This window comes from Dendropsophus ebraccatus, chromosome 3 (genome assembly GCF_027789765.1).
Source record: "Dendropsophus ebraccatus isolate aDenEbr1 chromosome 3, aDenEbr1.pat, whole genome shotgun sequence".
Classification (NCBI taxonomy): domain Eukaryota; kingdom Metazoa; phylum Chordata; class Amphibia; order Anura; family Hylidae; genus Dendropsophus; species Dendropsophus ebraccatus.
The window spans coordinates 131085675-131106530 of NC_091456.1; positions in this window are offsets into that span (position 1 = coordinate 131085675).

Here is a 20856-nt window from a genome sequence, read left to right on the forward strand (position 1 = left end):
AAGGAGGTGGGTCACCCCAAAAGGTAGGGAAAGTATCACAATCTAGGAGTGGACAGAGTGCACCTTGTCCTCTTGTGTGGTTCCCTTTTAATACGTTCCGTTGTCTATACATTTACACTGTTATTTTCCTAAGTGCGGTGATTTTGATTCAGATTGGTGATTCTATCTATTTGAGCTATATATACCTTTCTTTTTTATTCTTATCTTGATTAAAAGTTATGTTTTAGTTCCTAAGTGCTTACTTTGTTATGAATTAAATCTACACTGTTAATAACCACATTCTGCACCTGCATGGTATTCCTGAAAATATTGTGTCTGACCGAGGTGTTCAGTTTGTTGCTAAGTTTTGGAGAGAATTCTGTGGTCGATTAAGTATCTCCTAGTCTTTCTTGTCTACCTTCCACCCGTAGGTGAACGGGCAGACAAAGATGATCAATCAGTCTCTTGAACAGTTTCATGGCTGATGCCCAAGACAAATGAAGGGACTTTATATCACTAGCAGAGTTTGCATTAAACAATCATGAACAGTTCTCATTAAAAATGTCACAGTTTTTCTGCAATTTTGGTTTTAACCAAAAATTCCAGGTATGCAGCTATTAATGGCACCGAGTCATTTAGTCCTTCAGCAGAAGGTATTTTTTCTAAACTGTGCACAGTTCGGCAATATCTCGCACACAATCCTTCTAAGCCTGGTCGGTTGAATAGGGGTCCTGAGGCCCCTTATAAGAATGTCAGGAATGTGTAGTGAGCCTGGTGTGAACTGGGTCTGTTTTTACTTTTTGTCTGACACACCTGCTTGCCTTTCAGCATCCTGGCAGTGCAGGAGTTACACTGCTCACTGCTAGCCCTGATTGCTGCAGCTGAGTAGTGTTGTTTGATTGACACATGCCTCTGCCTGTCCGGAATCTTGAGGATCAGAGCGCCAGTCCAATGGGGATCCGTACCGTGCTCTTGATCCTCACAAATGAAAGCTGTGGCTATTAAAGTTCATACTCTGATCCCAGTTCCCCTGTCTACTCCTGCGATCCCCATTCCTAATTCCTCTGCTTTCTCGACTTGGTACCTGACCTCCCACCTGACCATTGACTACCCGTTTGATCTTAGATTTTTTTTTGCGTTGCCCGTTTGGTTCTGACTTGGCTTGTTGACTTCCCTTTATTGTGTTTGTCTGTCTGTCTTGTTCTGTGTCTTGTTCTTATTCAGTATAGGGAACATCTTTGTGGTTGTCTTTTTTTCTGTTAAGGACAGTGTAATACCCAGCTCAGTTTCCCATGAGTGGATAAAAAAGGGGGAGCATGGGGGGAAATTTTGGATAGTAAATGGGACTAAAAGAATGACCGGCACAATTTTGAGCCAGGTCTAGTGAGGCAGGCCTATTCCAGCCATGACAATTCCCTGACGGAACTGTCTGTGTGCAGATAAGCAGAGCACATTTGTTTGACAATCTGGAGGTGAAAAAATGTTTAAGTTGTAGACTGCACCAGAGACTGGATCATCTCCTCTGTACTCACTGTGTTATTAGGCATTAGGACGAGATGGAGACTTTATTAAAGAGAGACCACACTGAGTCTCTATCCATGGATGGAGGTTTGAGCAGGTATGGTAAAAGATTTCCTGGGAGAAGAGGCGAGGGCGATGCCTGGTGTGCCTGTGAGTAAGTAGCCCTGCATCTTAGTGTGCCTTTTAATAAGGGATTAGATATAGAAGTGACATCTGACTCGCTCGGGAGCCAGAGGTAACGTAAGTACTCAGGGCCCAAGAGGGTCGTTTCCAAGTCCGAGCCTCTTAACAGCCCACCCACATTGACCACATCTGTCCATCTTTGTAAATGAATTGCAGAGTAGTAGAGTTCCAGGTCGGGTAGACCAATACCTCCACCTCTCTTCTTCTGAATCAACACCTTTGATATCCTCGGTTTCCTGTGGTTCCACAAGAATTTGCGGAAGAGTCTACTGATGTCCACAAAAAAGGATCTTGGTAGATCAATAGGGACCATTACCATCATGTATAGAATAAAAGGTAAGACATAGGTCTGAAGAAGGCTCTTCCTTCCCAGCCATGACATATAGGAGATATGATAGGAGGAAAGTGTGTAATTTTGGACAAGAGTGGCTTGTAATTTAGGTCGTATAAGAAAGATAAAGACGTAGGGATTTGGATTCCGAGATATTTGACAAAAGTACACAGCCAGGAGAAGGGGAGGCGGATTTCAGAAGGGTGGCTATGGGTGCAGGCACGGTGATATTAAGAATTTTGGATTTACTATAATTTACTTTAAAGTTAGATAGAGAGCCAAATTGGGTGAGAAGTGTTTGGGTGTGGGGTAAGGAATGTAGCGGATCTGTTACAATCAACAGAAGGTCGTCGGCAAAGGCTGCTGCCAAATTGGTTTGGGTGCCGACTTTCAAACCTTTAATGTGCGGATCTTGGCGGAGGCTCTGCAAGAGATTGTCCATTACCAAAATATACAAAGTAGGGGATAGCGGGCAGCCTTGCCGAGTTCCATTCTTAATGGGGAAAGGGGGGATAATATACTATTTACGTTAACCATCTGAGACTTTGTATACCTATTGACTGATCCTGAGATAGACAGTCTGGGTATACATTATATGCTATCTGATTTATCCCATAGGGAAGTTTCTGTGATTTGGTTATAATAACTGACTGCCCACATCTAGGATAGTTCGGTAATGCATCACATGCCAGCTGACTGATCCCACAGGAAAGTTTTGGGAAATACATTGACTGTACCCACAGAGACAGTTCTGTGATACATTGTATACTGTAGTAACTGGTGCCACAGGGGACAGCTCAGTGATACTTTGTATACATTTGGTTATATATTATATACACTAACTGACTGTGTAGTGGACAGAAATATAAGATATTGCATATTACTAACTTATCCCACTCCCACTTAACCCCAGTGCGGTTCAGTGATACATTATACACTGACTAATAGTTTCCATCTGGGACATAGTAGTTCTTATAGACAAATGTATAGTTCCCATAGGGGACAATGTAGTGCCACTGTCTTGTAAATGGTTGCATCTTCTATTATCCTACTGCTGTTTCTATTTAGGATAGTATAGAACAGTGCTTCTCAAACTTTTTCTACTGGAGCTTCTCCCAAAAGACCAAGGCAATGCCTGGGCCTCACCATCTGTGGTGAAAGTCAATTTAAAAACTGAAAATATTGCTAGGGCTACCTTTTACCCATCTCCTAAGCTCTATATACTCATAAAGCAACTACGAAAAAAAATTAATAATGTTGCTAAAATGGAGATTTTTGCAAAAAGCAAAAACTGTGCAGATCATAGTTACTTTAGTGAAAGCTGCCTCCTCAGCTGGACCTCATCAACAACTAGGGGGGCGCCTCACTGGTGAGGCCCGCCTTACTGTTTGAGAAGCACTGGTATAGAGAATGAATGTGAAGGAGTGATAGCTGTGTTTTTAATCAGTATCTATATTGAGTTTATTTTAGCAGCTTTATTAAAAGGGAAGTGTTAACATTTATACTTTGTGTGTGGGGTTCCATATTAAAAGAGGGGGCCCATTTAGGGCTTTTGGCCCTATGTTTTATTTATTTAAAGTTTAATAAAAACATTTTTTTTTAAGTATTAAAAAACCTTTATAACCCCCCCCCCCCCTCCCAATGAAAATTTAAAATACCCCCTTGCCCATTATAAAAATAAAGATATTAAAAAATCTATAAACATATTACATATCATAGCTTGCGGAATTGCTCGATCTATTAAAATATAACATTATTGTTCCCGCATGGTGAATGGCGTAAACGGATTCGGATTCATCATTATTTTATCTATGCTTTTTGGGAGGCAGGGGGCCAAAATACAACAATTCTAGCATTGGACTTTGAATAATTTTTTTGTTTAGGGCATTCACTGCATTTGATAGATAACATTAAGTGGGCACTGTCATTATAACTTTCAAAATCTAAATCAACAGGGGATGTGAAATAAAGCATGTACGCAATTTTTATTAATTATTTTTTTTTAGTTATCATCAACAAAGCTATACTTACCTGTATCCAGGTCCAGTCTCCTGAAGGTAGATTTTTAGTCTTGTGCTGGTTGAAAAAAAGACCAAACACATGAAATCCCGGCCTGTACAGAGTGTCCTGGCTCAATATTTTCATCAATCACATGACTTCCTTCTCTGTGAACATGCAGATGACCAAGACATACTGTGTTCAGTCTCTTTTTTTAACCAACACAAGACTAAAAATCTGCCTTCAGGAGACTGGACTTGGATATAAGTAAGTATAGTTTTGTTTTAAAGCATGATAACTACATACAAATAATTAATGTCAATTTCAAACTTGCTTTATATCATATCTACTGTTAATTTAGATTCATATAAAACTTATAATGATTTTATTATTCGGATATTTCTGCTCATGGTATAATAGAAATACATTTAGCCCTATAGGCATTCAATAGGGGACATATGTCCTATTGCAACTCACTATGTGACCCGATCTTTGACTTGGGTGTATTGCACAGACCTGCCTCCACAGTAAGCGAGCGCTGATCTGCTAGCTAAACCGATACACAGGTCAATTATAGTGCAGCAAGGGCTGAACAGACATTGTTAGCAATGCCTGTACAGGCTTTGGTTTTTACATAAGAAGTAATAAAGTTTATACTTACCTTTTCTCCCCTGTTGTCCTTTACCTCATGTTTCCTGCTCACCTCTGATGATTCTGGCCATGTCTCTTCAGTGACAGGGTGCTCAGCCAATCACTGGTGAAGATGGGACAACACTGTGGCCAGTGATTGGCTAAGTGGTGTATCACTAAAGAGACCAGGCCAGAAGTGTCAGAGGTGACCAGGAAACACAGGCTAAAAGCTGCAGGACAACAGCGAGAATAGGTAAGTATAAATTTTATTATTTTTACACAGTCATCAGCGTTCGGCCAGGCACCACTACACATAGTGAAGCGTAGCTGATGATTTTTATTACGATTATGATTTTTGTCTTTATTACTCAGAGCAATAATCTGCCAAATTGGGCTGATTTGGCAGAATTTGTCTCTGTGTAATAGGGCCCTTACATGTACATCAAATGTGTAGGATATAAACTGGCAATAATGTCATACTTGCATCTCTAGCATTTTTATTCATACATTTTGTTTGATAGCATTGTATATAGAATTGTGTTTGTGTAAGTCACTGCGTGAAACATACTAAAATAAATAGTGAACTATACAATCTTTAGGATGAAATCACTATGATGAATTGGTATGATACAGGAGGGGATTGTTTATAGAACACTGGAGTAAGAATTACATTCATTCTGACAACGTGGCAGACTGTGGGAGTTGAAGGATAATTCAGTTTACTAGCATTTATAAAGGCTTTACTTGACCTGTTGAGTAAAACATCAGGAATGTGAAAATGTAACTTTTAACTTTTAAAAAATAGTATGAGCAGAAAATATACAGCTAAAAAATTACCTATATATGTATTAATAAGATTTATGTATTACTAAGTTAACTACTCAAATGGCAGCACCTTAATGTCTATAGTATGTCAATATATTATAGACTACTGTTTTTCAAAAGATATATTTTTTTAATTAATTTTTTCTTTTTCTCAAAACAAGGACATCCAGTAAATTCCACTTCTTGGTAAATGTTCCTTAATGGTGCGTTCACACCTACAGGATCTGCAGCTGATTTTCTGTAGCAGATTTCATTTAAATAACTGAACACAGCATCAAATCTGCTGCAGATCTGCTGCAGATCCTGTAGGTGTGAACGCACCATAAAGGGGGTTTCCTATTTTCAGTTAAGGAAATTTGCATTTGGTTCTTATTACCATTTTAGCTCTGGCCTCCTGCTAGGGCATCTGATGTGTCTTACAGGTTCCTCTACCGGCCACCTTATCTGCAGCAATTACACTGACAGCTCCCAGCCAGCTCTGTGGGAGGTGTGGGTTGGTGTAGCTGTGTTAAGCACAGAACAGCAGAGCACAGGCCAGCAGCCATGATGCCAGCCCTAGTGTTGCTGGTGAAAAGGACCAATCACAGTGAAGGAGGCCACCCACAGAGGAAACCAGGAAGTGGAACATTCTTCAAGCTATTTGCAAGATAAAAAGGGGAGTTGGGAATATTCCTTTAAATGGCAGTATGGCTGCTGTGACTTATGTATGATGTATGTATATAAGATTCTGAAAAAGCTAGGCATGGAAACCAACAGTGCTTTAGTTTGGGTTAAGTCAAAAAACCTGAAAAAAGGAGGTGGTGGTGGTGGGGAAGGGAGTTGATGGATAGCAGCTTCCATTCCAACTACAGTCCCTTTCTGTTAGGATTGAATACACTAGGAGCCACTTGAGAGACAATGACTTGTGGTACAACCAATGCCAAACTAAATTGTGGGTCTGAGCTGCCATGTGGGGCCCAAGTCCTCTGAGGTTCTCATATCTACTAAAAGCACTCAAAGAAATGATGAATATAACAATTATAAAAAAATTGCCATAACTAATAGCAAACGACCACAGCAAGACCGAAAGCACAACTGCATTGTGCAGTGAAATCCTTTTTTGCAGGAATCAATAGTCCAGGCGATTTTAAGAAACTTTGTAGTTGGGTTTATTAGGCGAATATGGCATTATCTGCATTCAAAAAGACTTTCCCCAGGTCCCCTCCCTCCTTTCTCTCATCCACTGCTCATTATTAGGAAATCTCAACTCTTTTACATCAGTCGGGCCCTGTGTAACCTATGGAGAAGGGGAAGGAGGGAGATTAGTCGGCAGCAGAGAGCAGAGAACAAAGGATTACACAGCGAAAGCGCTATTCAGAGGTCAGAGAGGTCAGTGCTGACCTCAGAGGAGATAGCCCAGTGATGTAGCTGTAAAATAACTCTTTGTTGTCCTGTTTTTACGCCTCATCTCCCTCCACCCCTCCCCCCTGCATAGAGAACAATTAAGACAGGAGGGAGAGCTTCAAATCGCTTTTTCATGATAAAAATACATTTTTTAGCTAATAAACCCAATTACAAAGTTTCTTAAAATCGCCTAGACTATTGATTTGTGCAAAAAAAATAAAAATAAATAAACAACAGTGACACTTTAATGATACAAATGTGTAGAGAAGTGTGGTACCAGATGTTCTGTGCATACCTGCTTACTGTTTACATTGTGCTTGACCCAGTTCTCTTGACTATGATATCTGTGATACCCTGTACTTCACCTGGATTGCTGACCGTCTCAGTTTCCTTATCAAATGTGTGCATCCTTGTATTGCTTTATTGCTCCCATACCCCTCTGATTTGATGCAGGGTTATTTTTGTTCTAAAATATTTTAACAGCACAAATGAGTATTAGCTTTTCTATGGACATGAGACAAACGTAAGCCTTTGAAGTCCCCAATCCAGCAGTTATGCTCACTTCAGTTACAATAACTTAAATTGCACACTTTGCTTTTCCTGAATTGAGATTAAAGGAAAATAACATAACCTGATTTATAGCTCCTGGCATCATGTTGTGCCTAATGAATCAACTGAAGAAGTGTATGAGCAGTGGCTAAAGAGAAGAAGGAATATGTTTCACATATGGTGGTCACAGCCACTAGGTTTAGGATCAGTGTTCTCCATCTTGCCTGATGAGTTATATGACTGCGCCTCATGATCTTGGAATGGCATTGCTGAATTCACTGATTCCAGATGCTCTTAGATGTTCTAAAAACTATAACTACTATTCTTCTGGTAGGGAAAAATGCTTGCATAAGGTCATAGATATGATAAGCTTGACCTGGTCAAGACTTAATTAAGCTAAATACCCAACCTTGCATACCAAATTTAAAGTGTACCTGTCATGACATATAAAAAACCCCAGCAAATATATAGTTAATGCTTGCATTATGTATTCTGTCTATTTCTGTTTTAATTTTCCAATGGTCCATGCATTGCCCTATTGTGCTGCTGATGGTTCTGCATTTCAGTCTGAGCCGGTGGGTGGGCCTTTTTATTTGTTAGTTTACTCAGCTGCAGCAGTGCATGGCCCCTGACCAATCAGCATTCATCTTTACTGGCCCAACTGACATCAATTCTTGCGTTTGGTCTCTTTTTTGCTGTAACTAAAGACCAAATGGCCTCAGTGATAAACACTTGACTGAAGTTTTACAGTTCGTGAGACATCTAGTGGTTGAATGTATAGCACTGTATTTCATATAGAAAATGGGCAGGAAAAAATGAAGTAAATTGCAAAGATGTAGTATATCAGCCACCCTGATGATTTATCATTATTTAAAGTTAATGGCAGTGCTCATTTAAGTTTAGTCTTTAGCATTTGAGTCTTTGGATCTCATGTTAAACTGGTATTTAGTGTGTGTGTGTGTGCGGGGGGGGGGGGGGGGGGGGGTGTCCTTCTCTTTCTTATCCCTCAGTCCTCCTCTCTGACTCTTTCCTTTTGTTCTGTGGTGCAATTAATACTTTGAACTCTCAATACTCAATACACTGATGATGAACTGAACATACCCAAGATTTATTAATGAATTTATTATTTCTGTAAAATATTTTATATTCTTGGGTGTTAGATGTCGTGGAAAGCGCATACGTTTTTTCAGTTTTATGCAGACTAGTTAACAAGTACCGAACAATGTCTGTTTTAGGGCCCTATTCCACAGAAGAGATAATCGGCCGAATCGGCCCCATTCGTCCGATTTTCGCTCGGTGGAATAGAGAGAACGACCAGCCGATAATCGTGTTATCGGCTGATCGTTCATTTAGGTTCAGACCTAAAATCGTCGTTCGCCACCAGCGCATCGATACGGTTAAAAAGGTCTTCTTCTTTCTCCCAATCCCGCGCTGCAGCATCGGCTTCGGAGCGGGGCTGTCTGAACTTACAGACCGCTCAGCCAATCACTGGCTAGAAACGCTGCGGCCAGTAATTGGCTGAGCGGTTTGTTAGTTCAGACAGCTCCGCTCCGAAGCCGATGCTGCTGCGCGGGATCGGGAAAAGAAGACCTGCGCCCGGACAGGTAACAATGTCCTCGCAGCCCTTGTTTCTCGATCATAGGGGCCGTGGAATAGGCCCAGTAAACGAGCGCCGATCTAGCAGATCGGCGCTCATGTACATCGTTGCTCGGCCCGTGGAATAGGGCCCTTAGAGTGATTAGAGATGTTAGGTAGAATGTAACTGTGTATTACCATTTTCCTTGTTGACATAGTATCTTTTTACCCAGTGAAGACGACAATCTTTAGCACTAATAAGATGAGAAGACAACCTATTGCCAAGAGAAATGATAACACCCAGTTGTCTATTTATTTATTTGTACATATTTAAAGTAGAAAACTAGTGGCACAATGAGGAGTTGTAAGAAAAGTTGCTCCAGCATTGTTTAAGGGTATGCTCGCATATAGAGTATATTGTGCAGAATAATCATTAGATACGGCATAAAATCCTTAGCATACGTGCTATATGCAAACATACCCTTAAGGGGCATATACAAATTTACCAAAACAGACATATCAGCTCAGGAAAGCAAACTAAGTTGTTCCCCCAGGTAAAAAAAAGCCTGTGTATTATTTATTGAAAATTTTTATTACACACGTAGAAGAATTTATTATTGTTTGATATCTCTGTATGCTGTGAGAATATATGAAAATCTTGTGCAGAACAAACAATAACATGGAATAAGAATTTAAAAAAAATCACACAACAATTCTTTTTGGCATAGTTTGCATGTGGTCCAAAACCCATTGTCATGTTACATAGATTCCTTTGGTAATAATGAGTGTTCTCCCTGATGTATGTTTTATTAGAGGATAATAACCCCTGGTATTTCTTTCACTTAGGAAAAAGTACACGACTACATTAGTTGACTATTGTAAGTGTTAATACTAAACAAGGAGCAAATTCAGTTCTGTTCAGTTTGACAGTTCATTTGCCTGTGTTATATATATTTCCTCCCCTAGATAATCCGCTAATGACATCAGAACAAAGACCAATAAAACATTTTAATATGGGCTGTAAACGGCAACAATAACATTTATGTTTTACTGTAGAAGCAGAACAGAGCTGAAATAGCTTATCCTGCTTTGTCTTCTGTCCACCCGAAATTTCTCATGGTTTAAAACTAAAAATATTTCTGTATATCGGCCAATTTAATACATATTGAGAACAAAATATGCACTTAGCATGGATTCTACTGCTTATTCTGAGTCAGAAAATAGCACCAATTGTAAACAATTTATTTTTTGCTTATATTGTACAATAGAAATGTTCTGGAAATTACTCTGAGTTGAATCCTTCTAGTTTAAGTGTGTTGATTCATATATGAGCAAATCATTGGTAGTTGAGCTAAAATAAGTAGTTGTATATAGGGAATGTATGCTATGCTTACATCAGAGGTACTAGAAACCAGAACAGTATGGAAGAAGTGCTGAGATGCTGTAGATACTGTCTATATAAAAATTGAGTTTTCTGTCCCTATTGACTAAACTACAGGAGAAATATAAAAAAAAACATACTTACCCTCCAATTGCCCGTGCTTCAGCAATCGGTGCTTTGGACCACCTGATGAATGTGTACCCATGATGTCAACATACACTGGGCGCAGGATGCTGCAGTCACTCACCTTAGCAGGCTAATGCAAGTATACGTGACTGTTTAGACCAGTGTCTGAGTGCAGCAGGATGCAGGATAGCCACTGGGGCACTTCCACTGGGCAGCAGAAGTAGCAGTGAACCAACAGTAAGAGAAAGATGATTATATTTTAGCCCTGTGTAATTCTATCAAAGAAGCCATAAAACCTTTTTAGAGAGGTTACCCAGGCAAAACTAACTTGTCCCCTATCCACAGGATATGGGGACAAGTATGAGATTGTGGGGGGTCCACCCTTCATACCCACCAACGATCTCCATATCAGCTTATGACCCTAATTATTATATTTATTCCTATCAAGCCATCGAGTACAGAGCAAAGTACAGCACTCGCTATATTCATAACAAAGAAGCCGGCGGCTCAATATGGAGGTCGGCGGAGTGTATGGAGATCAGACCCCCGGCGATCACTTACTTGTCCCCTATCCTGTGGATGGAGACAAGTTAGTTTTGCCTCTTTAATATCCAGCAAATAACAAAGGTAAATTATAGCTGGTGGCCATGCTTCTGAAACTTTGGTTAAAGCGCAACTATAATTTCAGTAGCCAAAAAAATGAAACTCCTCAAATAAAAAGCCCTCGTGTTACCTTTTAAAAAGAGCCCTAAACTGCGTTCATAGTGTGTACGCTCGCTGAGATATCCCCAGTTGTTTGGCTCAGAAGAATAAATGAATTTTTCTTCTGGCTGAGAGAAAGTGGGCGTGGCCTATCCCTCATCTCCCTGGCTGCGTCCCTCCATTCACTGACCAGCACCTTAGCAGATGTATCACACATAGCAGGATCAGATAGAGCCCCACCATACAGTATCCCAATGTAAGATTAGATACAGAGCCCCAGCAGATGGTATCACACACAGTGGGATTAGATACAGTCATCTGCTCTCATTACACTGTAGGAGAATCTGCACCTCCACCCAGAGTAAGGCTGTGTTTACACTGCATTTTTTCATCAGTTTTTTTTTTTTTTTAAATCTGATGCATTTGTGTGCATTTTTTCATTAACTTTCATTATTAAAAAAAAAAAAAAAACGGATCAAAATGGATGCTTTATTTTAACGGACACAAAAAAGAGGTTGACTACGTTTTTGTGTCCCTTAAAAAAAGCTAATTTGTTTTGATCTGTATTTTTTTTTTATATGGAAGTCAATGGAAAAATTGGATGCACACAAATGAAGAAAAAAAACGCCTAAGGCCTTGTTCACACTATGGAGTCTGCACGGATAAGCTCTGGTAGATTCTGAGCGTGCTCCCGCTTGAAAGTCTGCCCATCCCCTAGGCTCCATTCTATGGTCAGGCAGATTCCTGTATTGACATGTCAATTATTTTTTGGGTGAAAGACAGCATCTGCCTGAATAGAATGGAGCCTATGGGATGGGCAGATTTTCAAGAGGTAGCGCACTCAGAATCCACTAGAGATGATCGAACATGAGAAAATCTTAGGTTCTATAGAACTCGAACCTTATCGACAGGGCCGGTTCCAGGTTTTTGTGGGCCCTTGGTCGAGACAGTCTCAGTGGGCCCCTTTGTATAGCAAATTATGTGGCATCATTGTTAAAGGGTCTCTAGCTCTCGATTCTGTGTAGGGGATCAGCAGTGTATATACTTATTATCCCCCCTCCTGTATGAGTGTGTATATATCTCTCCATTCTGTGTAGGTATACAGCAGTGTATTATATACTTATTATCCACCCTCCTGTATGAGTGTGTATATATATATATATATATATATATATACACACACTCATACAGGAGGGGGGATAATAAGTATATAATACACTGCTGTATACCTACACAGAATGGAGATATATACAAACTCATACAGGGGGATAATAAGTATATACACTGCTGTATACCTACACAGAATGGCGATATATATACATTCATACAGGAGGGGGGATAATAAGTATATAATACACTGCTGTATGCCTATACAGAATGGAGATATATACAAACTCATACAGGGGGATAATAAGTATATAATACACTGCTGTATACCTATACAGAATGGAGATATATACAAACTTATACAGGAGGGGGGATAATAAGTATATAATACACTGCTGTATACCTACACAGAATGGAGATATATAATACACTGCTGTATACCAACACAGAATGGAGAGATATATACACACTCATACAGGGGGATAATAAGTATATACACTGCTGTATACCTACACAGAATGGAGATATATACAAACTTATACAGGAGGGGGGATAATAAGTATATAATACACTGCTGTATACCTACACAGAATGGAGATATATAATACACTGCTGTATACCAACACAGAATGGAGAGATATATACACACTCATACAGGGGGATAATAAGTATATACACTGCTGTATACCTACAAAGAATGGAGATATATATATATCTCCATTCTTTGTAGGTATACAGCAGTGTATATACTTATTATCCCCCTGTATGAGTGTGTATATATCTCTCCATTCTGTGTTGGTATACAGCAGTGTATTATATATCTCCATTCTGTGTAGGTATACAGCAGTGTATTATATACTTATTATCCCCCCTCCTGTATAAGTTTGTATATATCTCCATTCTGTATAGGTATACAGCAGTGTATTATATACTTATTATCCCCCTGTATGAGTTTGTATATATCTCCATTCTGTATAGGCATACAGCAGTGTATTATATACTTATTATCCCCCCTCCTGTATGAATGTATATATATCTCCATTCTGTGTAGGTATACAGCAGTGTATATACTTATTATCCCCCTGTATGAGTTTGTATATATCTCCATTCTGTGTAGGTATACAGCAGTGTATTATATACTTATTATCCCCCCTCCTGTATGAGTGTGTATATATCTATCTCTCGGGCACATATATACACACACTCATACAGGAGGAGGATAATAAATATTTAATACACTGCTGATCACCTAGACAGAATGGAGAATGCCCCTGCTCTGCCTCAACAACAAAAATATACTCACCTAATCCGGTCAGGTGACGGGTCCTCTTCTCCCTCCTGTCCTCTCCCTTGTGTGCGCCGCGGGGATGGATCCTCCAGCAGGCGCGATGACATCATCTCTCTGTGCCTGCTGGGAGATCACAGCCACGCAGCGCTGTACGCAGCTGAGGGAGGACCAGCTTAGGACGCCGTAGATGTGGTGAGTGACGTCCCTGCACCCCGGACGTGCCGATTCAGAGTTGGCAATACCCCACCCCCCGGGTGTCAGCGATGCCGACCCTGAGTCCGGGGGGGGGGGCAGATGCGGCGGCGGGCAGGCCGGCGCTGCGTGTGTCCAGTGGCTCACTGCTCGGGCAAGTGCCGGGGGGCCTCCTGAGCGGCTGTGGGCCCGGCACTTGCTCGAGTAAGCCGCGTGCTGACGCTGGCCCTGCTTATCGACCCTTCCCGATCCGGGGGGAAGGAGGAGACAGCCCGGGCAGGGATGGTCCGAACCTGCCGAGGTTCGTGTTTGTACGAACCCGGACTCTCGGCGATGATTCCCGCTGTCTTCCACCTCCGTGGAGAAGGTGGATACAGCGGGAAGACCGCCTGGAAAACTGGGATACAGCCTATGGCTGTGGCTGTATCCCGGTTTTCCAGGCAGTCCTCCCGCTGTATCCACCGTTTGCACGAAGGTTTAAGACAGCAGGAATCATTGCCAAGAGTCCGGGTTCATACAAACCCGAACCTCGGCAGGTTTGAACCATCCCTAAGCCCGGGTACCGCCTGGAATTCCAGGATTCAGCCTAGGCTAGAATCCACCAGAGCTTATCCATGCGGATTGCATAATGTGACTGGGCCCTAACACAAGGTGGTGAATGACTTTGAGCAGAAAAGTAAATCTTACATTGATGAACATTTACTTCCCATTTTTCTGCCCTTAGTTACATCCCTATGGCTATTTTGGGATATAACTATACATTGTGTTTTTGATAGTATGGCATTTTAACATGTATAAATTAAAAGTTACATTTCCCCTAAAACAAATGCAATCCTTGCTTTCCTTGCACTTCTTACTGATCTGAGTTTTCTGATACTAATAACTTGTGGAATGTTTGGGAATCATTCTATGATAATAATATATTCCAAAACAACGAGGATCCATGTGGTCATAATTTATAACAAGCATCTGTATTCCAAAGAAACAAAGAAGAATTGGATCATCACCACAGGAATTCTAGGTGGAGGCTGAGATATTGTTTCTTGTTTCTACAAATCAGAATAACAAATTGTTCTTAAGTTATAAAGCACATTAAGTACCCAAAAAGCCACTGAGACCAAAGTGATGAAAAATACATAAACCCTTCATGATATCTGTTACAGAATAATGTTTGTGATAACTTATTGGAGCATAATAAAAGTGTGGTAGATAAAATAATACTCCTAGGAGGCAGTTGCAATTCGTCTGCTGAGGCACCTCCTATTAATATACTGTATAGGAACATGATGTGCTAGGTTAGGCAGTGTCCTTTGCTTTGTTTGCAATAGGGTTACAAGGCTTGTTTCCTATCACTGGATCATGCAGCCTGTTAAAGTGGTAAAAAAAATAGACATGCTGCAGAAACATTGCTTACCTATCTGGCCCAATTCTGAAACCAAAACTCCACTTTTCAGGGGGGAGGGGGGCTCTTAGTTCTGTATTATGTGGTTGCAATCTCTGATTGACCAGTTTCTCAGTATGACAAGTCCCAACATCCATTGCTTTTCCTTAGCTCTCCATCACAGCCCTCCCACCCTGCTTACTTCCCTCCCCCAGCAAACCTGCTAGTTACCTCCCCAAAGCTGTTGCAGAACATCTCATGTCACTGCAGACTTTTGTATAATCAACGAAGTTGCAGCACCTGCTTTCCTTTGCTTAAGGTGGCAATACACCTTCAATAATAGACACGAACATAGCCATCAATTATCTCTCCTGACCACTGCTGCACTCCCTATACATAGAAATGTTTGCCACTGCCGAATGTTCTTGTATTCTCTGTTGGGAGAGTTAAGCAACAGCCAGAGCATTCTGACTGCGGCTTATCTCTCCCAGAACAAAGGGGTCAGCCGTGATTGTTTATCTCACTCAACCCTTATCACCACTGACATCATGTGTCGGTGATTGGTTGGGAGGACCCCATACTCTTTATATTGATGGCCAGGCCGGCCTCAAGTGGACGGTAGAGACAACAAAGGGAACCTTTATAGTTTTAATGCTATGCTTCTCCTTTTCCTATGCTAAACAAGGAAGTAACAAAGGAAGTGGGAGTTTCCTGACTGTGATGCTGCCACCTGTTAGCTGTACTTCAAACCTCTCACTGAAGCTTCAGCCTGGATAGAAACAAATCTGGTTGTAAATAAAAGGTTCTGCTAATATGACTATAGGAAACCCCCGATGTGAGAGCCATTGTATTGCCAACACAGACAAAAATATTCACATTCTGTGCAATATTTGTTATGCTATTAACATAAAAAGAAAATACGTTTTGTAAACTTAAAAACTGAAGAAAAAAAAACACATTTTGAAAAAAAAAACCTGTGGTGTGGGTGCACAGATCATCACAGTATGCCACCACTCTGTGCATAGGAGTTACAACTAGACCTTTAAATATTTGCCAAAACCATCAATGTCAGCAACCTTAAGCGGTGTTTTTCCAAAAAGGTTATCCAAGAGATTAAGACTTGTGAAAGGCCAACAGAGAATGAAGCAAGGGTAGCATAACCACAGTGGGATATAAAGCATTGCACAAAGAGTTAACAATTAAAGCTTCAATGAACATTTTTGTAGTGATTTGTCTATTTTTTTTAAATTAGGCAGCGTCAATGTAGAAAAAGTAGATGTTAGATGTAGATGTTATAATGTATTTTATTGTGCACAAAAGGAGAAACAAAACCTCAAAAAGTATATAAATACATCGTGGTTTAATTCAGTGGGAATAAGGCTCCGTTCCCACTGAGCAAAGGTAGCGGAATTCCGCGACGGAATTGTCCGCCGCGGAATGCCGTTAGCCTCCCGCTCATAATGGGACTCTATGGGAGGCGCGCGCTCCTGCCCTGTCCGCGCTGAAGAATGAACATGTTCATTCTTCAGCGCGTACAGAGCAGCAGCGTGCGCCTCCCATAGACTCCCATTATGAGCAGAAGGCTAACGGCATTCCGCGGCGGACAATTCCGTCGCGGAATTCCGCTAGCTTTGCTCAGTGGGAACGGGGCCTAAGATTCTAAGAAAAACAAAAAAACGGCAAGAAAAACATAGTAAAATGCTGTGAAGTGAAAATCAATATTTCCATTGACTTATACTATACACTTGGCTGTCATAGTCTCAGGTAATAGATTGTGATTCCACATTTAGATATTTATTCATATATATAGGGGTTAAGCATCATCACTTTAGGAGGCCCTCTTATACTTCCTATATGAATCTATATATAAAAGTGTTGTTCACTGTTGTTGTGACTCAGAACATTGGCCGGTATATGATATACTATTGGCGGTGTGTTTGCAGAACACCATTTTGTAACCTTTGGAATACGTGATATATACTATTTTTAAATATAAGTTTTTTTTATCTGAAAATAAGTTAATGATTTTTAGCACAAGCGTTTTTTCCTTTGTTTCTTTGGTATAAAAAAAAAATCTATATATAAGGCTTTGATTGTACGTTTTGTTTGGGTTAAGAGAGAAATGGGTAAAAAATAGACCCATATTATACAATTACTTTCAAATACCCATTGGAATGTGTGTTTCTAAAATAATATATATATACATTCAATTTTTTAAGCCAAAAGCAGGAACAGATCATGTATTTTTATTTTTTCCTTCCTTAACCCTTTTTATTTCCCTATCTATAGAGCCACGTTGAGCTTGTTTTTTGTGGCACCAACTGTGCTTTCTAATGTCATTCTACATTCTATGTGAAGCTAATAAAAAAGAAAAAAGAAAAAACTATTTAACAAATGTGTGTGTGGGGGGGGGGGGGGGGGATTTGGTTTACTAAGTGGTAATAAGTATTCCTTAAGGGTGCGTTCACACTACAGAATCCTGGCAGATAACTTACAACAGATTCCGCTACTCACTCCATCTCCGTACGTGCCACAGACTCTATTCTATGGTCGGACGGATTCCGCAGCAACATATAAACATCCAGTAGGTGGCAGTGGTCAGTAGTAGTGGATTACCCACAGCAAGGGTTCATAGTTTCATGAGGTGATGTAGCAAAGCGGGAGAGGTTCACTTAGCAGCTAGCCAGTGGCAGAAACAAATACAATGTTGACAGTCCGAGTTATACACAGGAGAGTCAGCGAGGTAGACAAGGGTCAGGCTAATGCAGTGTCAGAAAACAGGTCCAAATCAGGCAGCAGGGAGCTGCATCAGAGAACGCAGCCTGGTGGCAGTGGGGGCCTGGACAAGCTTGAAGTTGATAGGGGTGTGGGGTGCCAAGCTCCAGCGTTACACTACAATTGAAATAACATAACACAGTGCATCACAGCCTGCTACTCAGCTTCAGACTGGTCAGAGTACCCACACTGAACCCTATCCGCTGCTGGCATGGCTGTTATAAACATCAGAACTGGATCACTGAGCAAAGAAACACAGTGGGCAGGTCTGATTATTCATTTCTATTTTCTTCTACATCATGTGAATGGCTAGTTGTGCATTACTTACCTGGGAAGAGATCTCACCAGGATGCACAATGGGCAGGATCCTTGGGTCCTGGCTGTTATGTGACTGCTACCAGGGCTGTATTTGCCATAAGGCACCCAGGGTCCTGCCCCTAGGGCAGCAGTGTTGAGCAGGCAGCACATCAGTGATTTGAGACCAAATAAAATAAAAATTAAAAAAAAGAAAGATAAATACTTTTGATGTAGCTGCTGTCACCATCTTCCATTGGTTGAATTTACATGGATAAGAACTAAAACAATATTTCCCTGCAGGTTTGCAGCTGCTCATTATATTATGGATTTATGATTGATCTCTCGACTTTCTGTGTATAGTGACAAAATCCACATGTAATAAATGCAGTTTTTGCTGCGTATTTGTGCCAGATCTAGATGAAAAATTCTGCTGCTTGAGGAATCACCGTAATGGGGTGCATTAAGTCTGGGTGCCTAGGGCAGCCAGGGCCGGTTTTTGGCCAGGTGTGGCCCTGGGCAAAATTTTAAAGTGGGGGCCCCAGAAGCTCGAATATTGTACCACAATATAGTCAAAGTTGAATCAGAAGGTGGCGGGGCCGTTGCTGGGGTTTTAAATGATCAAGAGCACAAGCCCCCAACACACATACAAAATCTTTCTATGCATGAGGACCAAACAATACTGCTTTAGGCTATGTTCACACGGCGTGAGAGACCAGCCATTCCTTGACCCCGGTCGAATGATCTGTCCGGCCGCAGAGCTCTGATGCAGGCGCATCAGCGCGCGCCCGCATCAGAGCTTCCCCCTGAACACTATGGAGCGAGCGTCCGGAGCCGCTTGCTTCATAGTGTGAACTGACAGGGTTTCCTATGGCCACAATTCATTGAATTGCGGCCACAGAAAACTGAGATGTCAGTAATTTGTGGGGCCGCACGGGATCCCATTGAAACTAAGGCATTGTTCCACCCTGCAAAAACTACGGCCGTTGTTGCCATCGGCAACAACGGCCGTAGTTTTACGTAGTGTGAACATGGCCTTAGACTTATACTTTCAGTGGTGTATTGTTTCCTGGCTACATTTCTGCCATGATTTGCAAAAGAATCGCTGCTTATTTTTTTTTTATCACAAATCCAGGCATCATGACATTATCTGCTATGTACTATGAACACCACGCTAGTGCCGCCATAGTTACAGTGAGTTGGGAGGGACCCAGGCTTGGTGAACAGCCCGGGGCCTATGGTAAAGTTAATCCGCCCCACTGTGTGAAGCTACCCTTAATAGAGATGTGCACAGTACCTACTTGGCGTCACATGTGCAGCAGCATAATCTTTTTAGGGTGCGTTTACACGTACAGGATCTGCAGCAGATCTGAAGTCACATATTCAAAGTAAATCAAATCTGGGCCATCAAACCGGCTGCAGATCCTGTACGTACGAACGCACCCTTAAAGGGAACCAGTCACCACCAGCTAACCCCTGCAGCTATACATACAGTGTAATAGGACAGTGTCCGGCCGGGAATTTACGCAAGTTGCGGCCGGCTACGTACGGACCACGAACTTACGCCCGTAGTCTACTTACGCTTCCCGAGCACCCTACGTAGCGATCTGACAGCGGTCTTTTACTTGGAAATCTTCGCCTAGCCCCGGACACCCCACAGAACCTTTTGGATCGGCAAAGAAAAGTGGAAAAATCAAGAAATTGCCACTACGTATGGGACCGCATGTTACGCTACGGGCGTAAGTTACAGAATTTTCGTCCTCAAACAATGGACTGGTTCATTTTTTACGGCGCCGCGTACGATCTGGGCGTAAGTTCGTACGTAGTGTGAACTGTGCAGCCGTACATCGTATACTTTCCATTATACGCAAACTACGTAAATCTCCGGCCGCTTATTCACGGAACGCGCTACGTCCGTAGACTTACGTAGTGTGAACATAGCCTTAAGGTGCAGAGGGTGGCTGCTGGTGATAGGTTCCTTTTAATACACATAGAAAAAAAAATAAATAATAGAACACACATACCATACGTGTATAACACACAGTGCACACAATAAGCACACATACATAAGACAATGTTCACATTACATACACAGATACACACACCTTATACTTCGCTATACTCACACTTCATGAAGAAGCAGGGTGCAGGGAGTGACAAATCAGCCTGATAACCGGGACAGGAAGCGTCCAGGGAGCTGCACAGCATCTGCACACGTCTTTCCTCCCTGCCGTCCTGACATGTGACAAGTGCAGCTTGAGGTGATGAAGGGGAGGATTTCTTAAGGAAGCCCTGTTAAAGTGGCACAGGGCAGTGTAATCCTCATTCACACAGCAAGCTGGAGCAAGGTTTATAAAGACAGGCTGACCGTGAAGCTGCAGGGGGCCCCTTGGGGATGGGGGCCCTAGGCAATTGCCCTGTTTGCCCCCCCCTAACGCCGGCCCTGCAGGCAGCACAAGCTGTAAATACAGTCATTGCTGTTACATTTAAAAAGAAAAAAAAAGGCGTACGTATCAGCAGCTGTATGCCCTGTGGCAAGTGATGTATTCTATCCAGTATGACATTCCCTGCTGCCACCTCTTCCCATGAAAGGAACTGTCCAAAGCAGGAAAGGATTGCTATAAAAATTTGGGTTT